Consider the following 15451-nt stretch of genomic DNA (forward strand, 5'->3'; position numbering starts at 1 on the left):
TTAGTTTGCATTTCTCTAATTATTAGTGGTTTTGAACATTTTTTTTTCAGGTGGACATTGTATTGTTTTGAAAACTGTTCTGTGCTTTTCGAATGGTAATTTAAGTACATTTTATTGATGTTTTTTGTCATTATGTCACAGTTGAATGAACTCTTCCTTGTGACAAAAGGAAAACAAGCAAGCAAAACATCAGATATTTGTCACAAGCAAGGATGCGTACAATATGTTCTAGAGTCCCCTGCCTTTCTGCTTTGAGGGAGATTTCCAAATCTGTACCTCTACCGCTGACTTCTTATAATTTCCATACCTGAATCTCCATTTACCTATATCTGTGTTGATTTCCATAAACATTTTCACGCTTAGCATGTCTGAACTTTTTCTTAAAACCTTTTCCTCTGACTGTTCACAATTTTTCTTCCCAAGATAGCACCATCGATGGTTAGGTGGTACAGTTAGGTAGACCCAAAATCAGAAAGATTTGACCTCAGCCACCTTTAGACACTTAACCTCTATCTGCCTTAGTTCCTTCTTCTGTAAATGGGGATAATAATGGCACCTACTCCCAGAGTTGTTATATAAATGCTAGATGTGATCATCACCATCATCACTTGTAGGCATCATCCAGTTTCCCATGTTTAACTCAACAAACACTGTGTACCTACTAGGTTTAAGATACTGTATGTTTATAACCTGAAAGTGATCTTTGACATTTCTTTCTTCTCATCTCTTACGTGTAGTCAGTTAGCTAGCATTTATTATGTGCCTACTGTGTGCTAGGCATTATACTAAGCGTTGGAGATGCAGAGAAATGCAAAAGAAAGTACCTTTTGTCGGGGAGCTCATAGTCTAATGGAGGAGACAGCATGTAAACAACTGTACAAACAAGATACACCAGATAAATTGGACTTGTTTTAGTAGATGAAAGTGCTACACGTGGACTCAGGAAAACCTTGGATTCATATATTGCCTCAGGCATTTAACTGGCTGTGTGACTATCAGTAAGTCATAATCTCCCTAAGCCTCAGTTTCCTCCTTTGTAAAATGGGATAATAATGCCTCCTATCTACCTTGTGGTGTTAGGAAAATCACATGAGGTATACGTAAGTAACAGCTTTTGCAAACCTTGAAATGCCTTATAATAAGTACCATGATCTGTCATGTTTTGAAAGCTTAGAGTTCCAATTTTGCCTATTAATTTTGATGTGAAATATCACAGTATCTTAGGTATTTGTCTTATAGATATGGAATTGGTTAGGGAATATTTTAATATTTTTTAAAAGTGAGCTTCAGTATGTTTCTTAAAATTTAATAGTATTTTAACACTCATTTTGTGAAGACAACTTTTAACACTGTCTTTTAAAATATTTTGAGTTCCAAATTTTTCTCCCCCACCTTCCTAAAAATGGCAAGCAATCTGATACAGGTTATACCTGCGCTGTACAAACATGTAAAATGTTTCCATGTTGGCCATGTTGTGAAAGAAGAAAAAACCGAAGTGAAAATAGTATGCTTTGATCTATACTCATACTCCATCAGTTCTTTCTCTGTATGTGTATAGCATTTTCCATCATAATTTTTTTTGGAATTGTCTTGAATCATCATATTGCTGAGAAGAACTAAGTCAGTCATAGTTGGTCCTTGCAAAATGTTACTGTTAGCGCATACAGTGTTCTCCTGATTTTGCTCACTTCACTCAGCATCAGTTTATGTAAGTCTTTCCAGGTTTTTCTGAAATCTGCCTGCTCATCATTTCTCATAACACAATAATATTACCTGGATAGCATTTTCCATTATGAGTCCTTTGGAATTGTCTCGGATCATTGTATTTCTGAGAAGAACCGAGTTCTTCATAGTTGATCATTGTACAATGTTGTTGTTGTTACTGTGTACATTATTTTCCTGGTTCTGCTCAATTTACTTTGCATCAATTCATGTAAGTCTTTCTAGGCTTTTCTGAAATCTGCTCATCATTTCTTATATCACAGTAATATTCCATTATATTTATATACCACAACTTGTTCAGCCATTCCCCAATTGATAGGCATCCCCTCTATTTCCAATCCTTTGCCACCATGAAAAGAGCCGCTGTAAATATTTTTATACGTATAGGTCCTTTTCCCTTTTTTATGATCTCTTTAGGATACAGACCTGGCAGTGTTATTACTGGATCAAAGGGTATGTACAATTTTGTAGCTCTTTGGGCATAGTTCCAAATTATTCTCCAAAACAGTTGGATCAGTTCACAACTCTACCAACAATGCATCAGTGTCCCAGTTTTCCCATATCTTCTCCAACATTTATCATTTTCCTTTTTTGTCATATTAGCCAATTCTGTGAGGTGTGAGGTGATACCTCAGAGTTGTTTTAATTTGTATTTATCTAATCAGTGGTGATTTAGTACATTTTTTTTTACATGACTCTAGATAGCTTTGGTTTCTTCATCTGAAAACTGCCTGTTCATGTCCTTTGACCATTTGTCAATTGGAAAATGACTTGTATTCTTATAAATTTGATTCAGTTCTCTTCACATTTGAGAAATGAGGCCTCTAACAGAGAGGCTTGCTGTAAAAATTGTTTCCCAGCTTTTCCTTCCCTTCTATTATTGATTGCATTGGTTCTGTTTGTGAGAAAACTTTATAGTTTAATATAATCAAAATTATTCATTGTGCATTTCATAGTGTTGAGCTCCAATTTGTGAAGGCATTAGGTGATAGCATGCTTTCTGCAGTGTTGCTCCACGTTAGTTATCAGTATTCCCCGCCAGGAATCCTTCTGTGCTTGTGTGTAGGTTTAATCTGTTTGAAATTCACTTCTTAGACTAACATCAGTAAACTTTAAAAACAGTGAGCTTTTATCAAAGTTCCTAACTTTGTTTTCACTCTGCCTTTTGAACTTCCTTGGTTTACCTGTATTTGCCAACAAGAACACACTTAATAAACAACCTTTCTGTTGATCTGTAGCATCAGGTTATTGAGTTTTAAGTTGTCTGACTTGTTTAATCCATAAACTTTTGTATATTGTAAGTATTAGACGATAGAAAGTTTTAATTCTGTTTCATCAACACAATACAAATGTTTTCTTAACCCCAAATGACCGTGTTTTAGGAGTAAAGCATGATGTCAGAGGTTGAAATAAAGAAAGGAGAAAAAGAATCTGAGAAAAGAAAAGATAGAGGGCCTCTGCTCAACTTAGCTTTGTAAATAGACTGTCACTGCTAATTTGGGCATAACTGAATTTGGTGTTCTAGAATTGATTGACAGGTGTGATTGATGTTCCTGGAAACTTATTCTTTAGGAAGGGTTAATATTTACTGCTAAAGTTTGTTCTGAAGGTCCTAATCAGGGTTATTGTGTAATGATTTATCAATTACTAGGGATCAAGGAATTGGGATGGGGGAAATAGGGGAAAGGAATAATCATTGGTTAAACATCTGTGTGTCAGGAAGGCACCGTGCAACTATCATTTCATTTGATCTTCAAAACAACCCTATAAGGTTAGGCGCTATTATTATCCCCGTTTTAGACTTGAGTATATGGAGGCAGAGGGTAAATGACTTGTCCAGGGTCATACGGCTAGTAAGTGTCTGAGGTCAGATTTGAACTCATCTTTTCCTGACTCCAGGCTATCTACCCTGCCATCTAGCTGCCTCAAAGAATTGTAAAGCCTCTTTTTAAAAATGTGATGGAGGAATTCAAGTGGGGGATTACCACAAAAGTAAGCTTGTGTTTTGTGTCTTTTGGTATGAGGCTAAATTTTGGACCTCAAGCACAACTCTTTTGCAATTTTAGGGACTTAATTCAGTGTTTAATTCTTAGATGGAAGACTTTACATTTCATCGTGACAACCTGATGAGATTCTTTGAGATCTTGTCATCTGCAAAATTGATAAAATATGCTGTTTGCCTTTATCAAGTCATTCATAAATGTGTTAAAAAAGAATAGGTCCAAGTATCAGAGCCCTGGGGCATTTTACTAGAGGACTCCCCCCCACCTTGAGCTGGCATCAATCACTGCTTTTTAGATCTCATTCCATTAAGTATTGTGATGTGAGATCGTATTTACCTTGCTAAGCTAATATTTCTAAGTTCGATTTGTATTGATACCTATGGTGGTACCAATCATGGGTATCATTTCTCCTCCTCTTTGCTACCATTGCCCCTTGTAGAATACTGAGTACCTTTATTGGTAGTTTCTATGTCTTGCCGGTAGGCCCTCTAAGCTTTTTGATTTAATTGCTGTGATATCTGGGCACTCTTCTTCCTCACATATTTATCATTTAAAGTTTTCTAAATATATTTAATAAAACCTTAGTTTTGAAAGGGTAACATAAATATATTACCATAAAACATTCTATGCTTCTGTCCCAAACTGTCTCTTTGTTAATGACTCTCAAATTGAGCCCTGATACCTTAACCTGCTCTATATTTATATATTTGGTTCAGGCTATAGCTAATACTCTGTTTCTAATCGACTACATAGGGTGCATCAATTTGGCTGTCCTGACACAGGACTATCATATCTATGAAGAAATTGAATTTTTGTTCTAAAACCTATCTTATCTGATGGTATTTAAAAAGATTCAAAGAAAAAAATAAATAGCTGCTCCTTTAAAAAAAAGAAGAAGAAGGTTGTATAATGTGCAGGGCCAGGAGGGAGAGTCAGGGGACACCATTATCCTAAAAAAAAAATTAAACTATGTATGTGAAGGCAGAACCTTCTCCATTTTCTACTTACATTTGTAGAGCAATTTGAGGTTTTGGAGGTTTATCATGAAGAACTTTTCTCACAAAAACTCTGAAATTAGATAATATAAATATTTCCTTAAATGTAAAAAGGTTTACATTTGAGAAAATTGAATCTTAGTGGATATGACTTGCCCAGGATCACATCCCACCAATGGTGTGGTTTTGTTTTTTTTATTTTTGGTTGCATTTGGAGTTTCAAGCTCTGCCTCTCCCTCCCAGTCCCAAACTAGAGAAGGCTAACATTTGACACAGATATATATGTGAAATCATACAGACTTCCATATATCAGTTCTTTCTCTGGAGGTGGAAAACATTTTCCTTCATAAGTCTTTTGTAATTACTTTGAATGTTCACATTGCTCAGAATGGCTTAGTCATTCACAGCTACTCTTTGAACAGTATGGCTTTTATTGTGTACAATATTCTCTTGGTCCTGTTCATTTCACTCTTCATTATTTCAAGCAAGTCTTTCCATGCTTTTTCTAAGATCAGCCTGTTCATCATTTCTTGCAACACAGTAGTATTCCTTCACAATCACATACCACAACTTAGCCATTCCCCTATTGATGGGCATCCTCCTCACTATCCACTTCTTTACTACCATAAAGAGAATTGCTATAAATAAGTTCTTTTCCTTTTTCCCTGATCACCTTGGGAAACAGACGTAATAGTGGCCTTGCTAGGTCAAATGGTGGACACAATTTTATAACTCTTTGGGCACAATTCCAGATTGCTCTCTAAAATGAGTGGATCAGTTCACAGTTTCACCCAAGAGTATATCAGTGTTTCATTTTTTCCACATCCTCTCCAACATTTGTCATTTTCCTCTTCTATCATTTTAGCCAATTTGATGGTGATGAGTTGTTTTAATTTGCAGTTGTCTAATCAGTAATGATTTAGAGCATTTTTCATATGACTAGATAGCTTTGATTTCTTCTTCAAAAAACTGCCTTCATGTCTTTTGACCATTTATCAATTGGGGAATGACTCATATTCTTGTAAATTTGACTCAGTTCTCTATATATTTGAGATATGAGGCCTTCATCCAAGAAACTCTACATTTTTTTTCCCAATTTTCTGCTTTCCTTCTAATCTTGGCTACATTGGTTTTATTTGTACAAATCTTTTTGATTTAATGTAATCAAAATTATTCATTTTACATCCCGCAGTGTTCTCTATCTCTTATTTATTCATGGATTCTTCTCCTGTCCATAAATCTGATAGGTAATATATTCCATGTTCTTCTAATTTGCTTATGATATCTCCATTTATTTCTAGGTCATATGTCCATTTGACCGTATCTTGATAAACGATGTAACTGTTAGAGGTGTTAGAGCCAGGGTAACCAGCCAAATTCTTTTTTTCCCCTACTGTTATCATGTTGCTTTTACCTTATATCTCCACCTCTTAAAAAAGAGGTGGTTTAACTGGAAAGGTATTTTTGGAGGGGGGAGGATAAGGCAGATATATGTCTATATCACTGTCTTTGGGCAGAAGCCTTTGGCACTTGAAGCAGTTCTGGGCAGCCACAGAAATGGGTATATCTGTGTCCTTTTGCCTCTCAGGATACCTTTTTTTTTTTAAACTCTTTTTCCCCCTCCCACTGCACCTGCATCTGGCATAGACTTAACAGCAGGACAACACCTTACTCAGCCTCAGGGCCAGAAGGGGAAGGGTTATTAGCCAATGTGTTGAAGACTTTAAAATCCCTAAGATTATGATATAAATAAAAGTATTCTCTACTTTCTTCTATATGTGATCATTTTGGGCCAAACTGTAAATTGGGGATATTATTGAATATTTTAAAAAATGGCTGCTAGTTGAAACTGATACTGTTTATAATTTAAATTCAAGATCTGGCTGTCATATTCTGTTGAACGTAACATTTTAAAAGCTATCAAAGCCTCAAACTGATAGAAACCACATTTATTGCCACTGTAATTCGGGATAAATGTCCAGACTGAGAGAATAAAATTATTTATAAGTGGTTAAAATCCATAGATATCCAGCAGCATTTTGAAGAAAACCCAAGTTTATAGTTAAATTCCTTTTATGTTCTAATTGGTTTTCTGAACTTCGTGTATATTGGTATTTTTTATATTGTATGTGCTAAATTTATGCTAAGTTTGTGTGTTTTTTAACTTCATATATTGTTGTGATTAAAAATGGTTCCTCTTCTAAGTGAGGAATAACTGAGGGAGAGGATAGTATTTTATTGATTTATATATCCCCTCCCAAGCCCCTTTCCCACTGTAAGAAAGAAAAATTAAACCTTTGTGTAACTAATATGTCAAGCAAAACAAATTCCCACATTGACCCTGTCCATTTTTCTGCCTCTTGAGTCCATTTCCCTACCAGGAGGTGGGTAGTATGTGTCTTTGGGAATTGTGATTTGTCAGAGTTCTTAAGTTTTTCAAAGTTAAATGTGTCTTTAAAATGTTCTTGTTATACAAATTGTTCTCCTGGTTTTTCTCACTTCATCCTTCATCAATTATGTAAGTCTTTTCAGGTTTCTCTAAAACTGCCCGTTTTGTCATTTCATACAGCTAGTTAGTTGTCATTTCATACAATGGTTAGAGTCCTGGGCCTGTAGTCAGGAAATACCTAAATTCACATCTGGTATCAGGCATTACTAACTATTGTGACCTTGGGCAAGTCTCTTAACCTTTGTTGGCCTCAGTTTCCTAAACTCTAAAATGGAAATAATGATAGCACCTGCCTCACAGGAATGTTGTGAGGCACGAATGAGATGTTTGTTAAAAAAACGCTTAAGCACAGTGCCTGGCTCATAAAGTACTAAATTAAATTCTTACTATCTTCCCTTTTCTTTCTTCCTTCCCTCCTACTGCCTGTATGCATATTTAAGTCTTTTCTAGCCTTAAAAAAGAACCCCAGAACTTCCTAGATCCAACTATACCTTCTAGATATCATCCTTGTTCTTCTCTCCTGAGTCTCAAACTCCTTAAAAAGCCATCTATATTCAGTGCTACCAGTTACTCCTCTCTTCTGAGCTGAAGAGAGCTAAAACAGCTCTCTAAAACACCAGTGATCTTTTAATTGTCAGATTTAATGGCCTCTTCTTAGTCTTTATTTTTTCTGCCTCAATTTCCTCAACTGTTTTACAGTTGGAGGTAAAAATAGCACCTACTTCTTGTGGTGGTTGTGGGGATCAAATGAGATAAATAATTGTAAAATGCTTAGCACAGTATCTGGCACTAAAGTAAGTAGCATATAGATGTTAGGTGGTGTTAGTATTATTAGTATTTCCATCTCTTCTCTTTCTCTTTGTTGACCACCTTGTGGTCACTCTGCCTGCGCTCGTGCTCTCTGTCTTCTCTCTCTCTCTCTGTCTCTCGCGCGCGCACACACACACACCCCTACCTCCTACTTCTTTTACTGGTCAGACCTTTGCTCATTCATCATTCACATCATACCCATTAACTGTGGATATACCCCCAAGGCTCTGTCCTATTTTTTCATTCCCTCCCAAGTTCAATTACCATTTCTATACAGATAGCTCCTAGATCTAGATATTGAGCCCTGGTCTCTCCAGAAGTCTAGTTCTTCATCATAAGCCGCTTGTTAGACATTCCTAATTACATGTTCCATTGGCATCTCAACTTTACTATATCCAAAGCAGAAACCCATTATTTCTTTGTCTCCCCGCCCCCCAACTCACACCTCTTCCAAGCTTATATCAAGGACATAGTCATCTTTCCAGTTATTTATGTTCACAACTTTATTGTCATCCTCAATTCCTTTCATCCACCTCACATATCTAAGAGTTGTCAAGTCTTGTTATTTTTAACTCTATGACATCTTTTGGATATACCCACTCGTTCTTCACTACTTATGTGTACACTACCCTGGTTCAGACCCCTCATCACCTCTTACCTAGAATATTTAATTAGCTTCTTATCTGTCTCTGCCTCGAGCTTCTCTCAGCTCTTGACCAACCTTATGCCTTGTTCTAAGACCCAAGCATTGTTACATCCTACTCTATCTCTTTCTGCCGTTTTGAGTCTCTTTTGCTCCATCTATGTGCATGCCCAGGATTCACATGTGGTCCATACACCTTATTGTATTTATGTAGCCTAGGATTCATTTTTAGAAATTATTCTTTTTGCCTTGTCAAACAAAATTTCACAGAGATTGTTGTCAGTATTATCAGTAGATCCTTTCTTGATGGTGACCCTCTACCTCTCCTCCTCTAGCTTTTAATATTCTCTCCTTCCCCTGGTACTCTTAAAGTTCTTTTTAGTTTTTCTTCTTTGTCCACTTTTAGTCCTTAACCTCTTGTTGTACTCTTTTCTTTATATGGAGTTCACATTTCTTTACCTTGTCTGTCAATCAACAGGTATTTTATTTATTAATACTTATTTGTCAGGCACTGGTAAGATCTCCAGGGATACAAAGTAAGGCAAATCACACAGTTCCTGCTCTCAAAGTGCTCACATTCTAATGGTGGAGGTAACACGTAATACATACATACAAAATAAACATACACGACACAGTGTATTAGGGGTAATCTGAGGGGGAAAACAGCAGAGGAGAGGATCAAGTAAGGCCTAGCAACTTGCAGATGTTGGGATTTGAAGAGAGACTTGAAGGAAGCCACGAAAGCCAGAGACTGGAGGTGAGGAGTGGAGAGCATTCCACATATAGGAGGCAGCTCAAAAGCACAGAGACAGGAAATGGAGTATCACATATGAGGAACAGCAAGTAGGAGTCCTTGGCAACCTCATTTCCAGCATTCCTTCTCCTAGCTTTTCTAACCTTATTTTATGTTACTGTAGTTTACATACTTTTACCAAATTGGACCAATTTTTATTCTCAAAATATACCCTGTACTTTTTCTGCATCTTTGTTCTTTGCCTATGGGTCCTGTGTTCCTTTAGTTAGAAGGTATACGTGGACTGTACTCTTTTTCTTTATTCTCTTGAAATTTCTCCTGCCTTGCCCAAGCTCTTCTGGCACACTCCAGGAAGGCATCCTCTCTGGCCACCTACAACTTTACAGGGTCTGCCTTTCTTGTGCCCTTCCCTCTGTCAGTCTCCAGGAACTGTCCTTTATCACCACCACCACCCCTTTTCCAGCCAAAACACAGCTGCCTGATGTCCTGGGACAAGTTCACTTGAGAACAGATTCCTATAGATAGCTCTTATAGAGTTCATTCTTCAATGATAAACCTGCTTGTACCCTGTCATACTCTCCCCATCCCCATGATTCTGAACCACTGATTACCACTGTCCAAAACCCATTCTCCATCCCCCACTAACTGCACCCTTATCCCCATCCCCCTTGATTCCCTTTTCAGTCCACCCCACCCCCAAGCTCCCTATCCCCTTCCCTGTGTTCTCTGGAATGCCTGCTCTGTCAAGTGAAGTAATTTACCTGTGGTCATATACTAGCAGAGGCAGAATTTGGATTCAACTTTTCTAACTCCAAAGCCATTGTTCTTTTCATTATACCATGCGTTTAAAGTTCCTGTTCACATTCTTCTTACAGTCTTACAGGGGAAATACAACATTTATATAAATAAACATGATGTAAGTAAAATGTAGTAGCAAAGGAGAGATCCTGACAAAGTGCTCTAGGATAATTTGAGGAGAATAATTACTTTCAGCCTTAGGGGATCAGGGAAATCTTCCTGAGGTGCTATCTGAACTAAGACTGCAAGGAAGATAATTCCTATGGGTGGAAATGACAGGGAAAGGGGTATTTTCCCAGCTTGGGGATTGACCCCAGACATAGGCCTGGAGTTTCCAGTACCTTCCAGGACCTGAATATAAGTAAATATACCTTAAATATACTCCATTTCATCTTCACTTCTTGTAATTCTTAGTTTCTTTACATATCTCCTGCACAAAGTCTTTCTTGCTACCACCTCTATTTATGTAAATTACTTCTTTCTCTTCAAATTACCTTATATTTGATTGTCTCTATGTTGTATCCTTGGTGCCTGGCACTGTACATTTTTGTGTTTTCGTCTTTGTTTTTATGTAGACCTGTGATTTCATACGTAGGTAACTTTGTGTAAGTAACTCCCAGTGAGATAATGTACTCTCTGCAATTTATAGCCTTAAAGGAAAGTTGTCTGGGACACTGATTTTAAATGGCAAGTCACTCAAGTCGATATGGGTCGGAAGAATGACTTGAGCCCAAGTTTCCCTAACTGTCCTCTCTATCTTCTGCTCTACCCTGACTCTTTTACAGATAAGGCTGTAAAGTTGGAGCTATATTATAGAAGGCTTAACATGCCAGACCAAGGGTTTTTTCCCCCCATAGGCAAGAGGAAATAACTGAAGGTTTTTGAGTGGGGGAGTAATATGATCAGACCTGTACTTTAGGAAAATTATTTTGGCAGTTTTGTGAAAGATTTATTTGAAGAGAAAAGAGATGGGAAATTGGAAGGCCATTATAGTAACATAGACAAAAGATTGAGGTGAGAGTTCCTGAGCTATGGTTGTGGCAGCATGATTTGAGAGGAAAAAGGTTGATAGGAGAGAGTGTAAAGATATAATTAATTTATAGGATTTGGCAAGTAATTGAAATTTGGGTAATGAGGGAGAGCATAAAGTTTCAAGTCTGGGTCACTGGGAATTGCATCATGCATAGAAATACAGAAATAAGGACAGTTTTATGGGTTGAGTTGTAGACATGTTGAGGTGTTGAACTACTCAGATGAATGTAGATCTTATCCGCTGAGGACTTCGCTCCAGTGATGCAGCTCACTTGATGGCGGATGGTTAAGAGATTTAGGGTTGTAACTGAGGGCAGAAAATACATAGATTTGGGGTTTGCAGAGAAGCCGCAAAGCCATAGGGATAGGATGAGATTCAAGGGAGGAAACATAGAATGCTATCAATGTGAAAATTATTTGAAAAACCTAAGTTATATGCATCAAATAATGAGACATAGCATACAAGCTAGTTTTCCTAATAACTAAAGCTTATACCTTACTATATAAAACTTTAGTTTTAACCATTTTTGGTAGAAATATTTCCAAATTTGTTATGCTTTCCCCTGGCTTCTTAAACAATGTACTTCCATCCTATAATTCATCTGTGATCTCATCATTTGTAGGTTCTTCCTCCAGTGGTACAGATCACAGTCTATCCCTGCTATACATAACTCTTGCTCATGCCCTATAAACCATCCAGAGGAATTCCACTTAACATCCTGGGGGCTTTGTTCTTGATCTCTTGACATTATGTAGGAAACTAGTGCAGCACACAGATGTGTTGTTATCCTTCCCTTTGCTATAGAACCAGTCCATCTCCTTTTCCAGTCATATATCTCTGTGAACTTTTACCAGGATTCTTATGTATTATTATTCATTGGAAATATGGTGCAGGTTACCCATTCTCAACGTATATTTCTCCATTGCTCTTTGAGTGACGTGAAATTTTGATTTTTCAGAAGCTGTGGGTATTCCATGACTCAAAATCACAGCATAACTGCTAAAATATTGGTGTTAAGAGTTAGTTTTTATTTCAGGCAAAAGCTTAAGTTTATTAAAAGCACTATACAATTTCCCAAAGGCAGTCTAACCCATGAGTTTCCACCTCTTCAGTTTTGGGCCTAGCTCATTGTCCTTGTGTGATGTCTATCCAAGATATAGGTACTGATGGACCAGTTCTGTGGTCTCTCCATTCAACTGTATGTAATAGTTTGGACAATAAACATCCTCCATCCACTTGCTTTTTCCTGTCTGGATAGTTAGGCTGAACTCTTGAGTGATTGTGAATCTCATTTAGGAGGCTCAGCAGTGTTCCCGGGCTTGATGTAATCAGCACAATGTCACCTGCAAACAGGAGCATCTGGAGGACCTCACCATCCATAGGGAATTCCTTTCCATTTGGACTCTGTGCTGGACATCCTCCATGACAGTGACAAACACCTTTGGTGAGCATATGTCTCCCTGTTTTATGCCTCTTTTAATAATCAGAGGATTGTTAAATATGCTTATTTGTTGCATCTTTCAAGGAATCTTGTTTGACTAACATATGGGAGACACTTTGGAGGAAAGCCTTTAAAGTCTGCATTCTGTTCTCTTGAATCAGATGCTATTTTTTTTAAATTGCCAGTGAATGTTAAACACAGTAGAGATACTATTTGTACCTTTTAGTCAGTTGTATGACTGTGAAGATGTCAACTACTGTATAGCATTTATTTTTGAAAGTCTGTCTCTTCCCTTGTCGTATTTTCATCAGAGATAATCTCAGAGTATGTTTCTGTGTGTGTGTGTGTGTGTGTGTAGATCATCCTCATTAAGATTTTATAGGGATGAGAAGGTAGGCGTATATAATCATTGATGTCTTCTGTATCACTCTTGCAGTTATATTGCCATATGTGATTTTTCCCCCCAATCATCTGGTATCGATCTTCTCCTCTTTCAGTTATTCTGAAAAATGTACTCAGTGCTTTCAAAAATCTCACTTCCAGCATAGATTTGTTCTTTGTGTACTTGGTATGGTTCAGTTTTTCTTTCTGAGTTTTTTGTACCATTTCCACTTCCTCATATGGTATTTTGGGCACTGAGGTATTAGGGTACAGATGTGGAAGTTCTACTGTCATCAGTGATGAAAATAGTATAGAAATGCTGACACATTTCTTCCATTTTTCATATATTAGTCCTCTTATCCCTGAAAGTCTTAAGATGATCTGGCTTAATTTTTTTTTTGGTAGGGCAGTTGGGGTTAAGTGACTTGCCCAAGGTCACACAGCTAGTACATGTATCAAGTGTCTAAGGCCGGATTTAAACTCTGGTCCTCCTGACTCCAGGGCCAGTGCTCTACTCACTGAGCCACCTAGCTGCCCTGATCTGGCTTAATTTGATATCATGTCAGGCTTTTGTAAATTTGTTTTCCCTTCCTATACTCCTTACTGTTTTATGAAATAGTACTACTCTTAATCTTTTACTATCCACTGTAGTGTTTTGTTGATACTTTATGTTGTAGTCATTTCCCAGTACTAGCTCTCCCTCCTTCCCCAATAGAATCATCTCTCATAACAAAGAGTTATAATTAAAGAAAGAAACCAAAACATTGGCCTTGTTAGACAACAGATAAGCCTCATTTTACACCTATGCAGGTCCATCACCTCTCCTCTAATGGGAGAGTAGGAGAAGTATTTCACCATCAGGCTTCTGAATTCAGAATTAGTCTTTGTATTTATCGGAGTTGTGACATTTTCCAGTTTTTTCTTTACATTATTGTGGTCATCGTATAAATTGTTTTCTTGGTTCTCCACAATTTGTGCTATGTCAGTTAATACAAATCTTCTCAGGTCACTTCATATTTGTGATTTCCTAAGGAACAATAACATTCCCTTACATTCATATACCACAATTTCTTCAGTGATTCCTTAGTCATTTGCACAGCCACTTGGTTTACATTTCTTTGTTACCACAAAAAGTGCTGCTATAAATGTTTTTTTTATATATGGGACCTCTCCACTCGTCTGACTTTGCCTAGTAGTGGTGTCGCTTGATCATTATTTATTATTTCAAATTGTTTTCCACAACAGTTGGACCAGTTCAGAACTCCAGCAACAACATAATGTAACTCCCATAGCCTTTCCAGCGTTTACTGTTTTTGTCTTTTGTCATCTTTGCCTGTACGATGACCCTGTGGTAAAAGCTCAGGTATTCTACTTTGCGTTTTTTATTAGTGATTTGGAGTATTATTTCACGTTGTTGTTTATTGTGTGCATTTCTTCCTGTGAATACTGGCTATTCATATCCCTTGACTGCTTAATATTAGGGGATCTGTACAGTTTTGCGGATAAGTTTCCGTCTGAAAACATTGTTCCCCTTAGTCGCCGTGTTTCCCCTCTTGGCCAAGAGATGCTGAGACATTTTTTGAACTCTTTGGCCTCCTTTTGGCAGTTGCTTTATCAGGTTAAAATGCTTTGAGAAATGGTGATAGTTTGTCAACAAGCCTTTATTAAGAATTTACTCTGTGCCTGGTAGTCAATACAGTAATAGCTTCATTTAGTCAGGGGGGAGCTGGTCTAATTTCACTCTATATCATGTCAACTTTATCCTTCCAATTTATTGTTTATTTTTACTTTTTGTCTAACAAGTCGATAGTCTGTATATACACAGCTGGTGATACAGTAGAATGCTGGACTGGAAAGTCAGGAAGACTTCAATTTGAATCCTTCCTTAGACACTTGTTTCCTAATCTGTAAAAAAATAATAATAGGGGCAGCTAGGTGGTGCAGTGAGTAGAGCACCGGCCCTGGAGTCAGGAGGACCTGAGTTCAAATGTGGCCTCAGACACTTGACACATGTACTAGCTGTGTGACCTTGGGTAAATCGCTTAACCCCAATTGCCCTGCCAACCCCCCCCAAAGAAATAATAATAATAGCATTTACCTCATAGGGTCATTGTGAGGAATATATGAAATAGTCATGTAAAGCACTTTGTAAACCTGACAGTATAAAATAAATGCTAGTGATGATGATGATGATGATGTATTAAAAGTGATTCTGACTTCGATAACTATTTCATGTCAATTTAGATGTCCATTTTTTAGTGATGTTTGGTACTCACCTATATCTAGTGATTTCCTCCTGTGTCTTGTAGAATATATTCATCATACCAAAGTGTAAGGCTTCTGAGGACTCTAAAACCTTTGGTCTCTTGGTTTTTGATCCACTACCATATTTTACAACTTTTTTTAAAACTATACCCCCATG

General features: G+C 37.3%; 1 protein-coding gene across 4 annotated transcripts in view; it reads left to right on the forward strand.

The window, feature by feature from the left end:
• Positions 1 to 15451, forward strand: part of RNF19A (ring finger protein 19A, RBR E3 ubiquitin protein ligase) — a 72308-nt gene that overhangs the window by 14744 nt on the left and 42113 nt on the right. The window contains exon 3 of one of the 4 annotated variants that reach the window (XM_036755025.1): positions 12504 to 12651. The exons of the other annotated variants lie outside the window; for them this stretch is intronic. The gene's annotated coding sequence lies outside the window, so the exon portion shown is untranslated. The remainder of the gene's footprint in view (positions 1 to 12503; positions 12652 to 15451) is intronic. 4 annotated transcript variants of the gene reach the window in all.

Source organism: Trichosurus vulpecula, chromosome 1, assembly GCF_011100635.1.
Source record: "Trichosurus vulpecula isolate mTriVul1 chromosome 1, mTriVul1.pri, whole genome shotgun sequence".
Taxonomy (NCBI): domain Eukaryota; kingdom Metazoa; phylum Chordata; class Mammalia; order Diprotodontia; family Phalangeridae; genus Trichosurus; species Trichosurus vulpecula.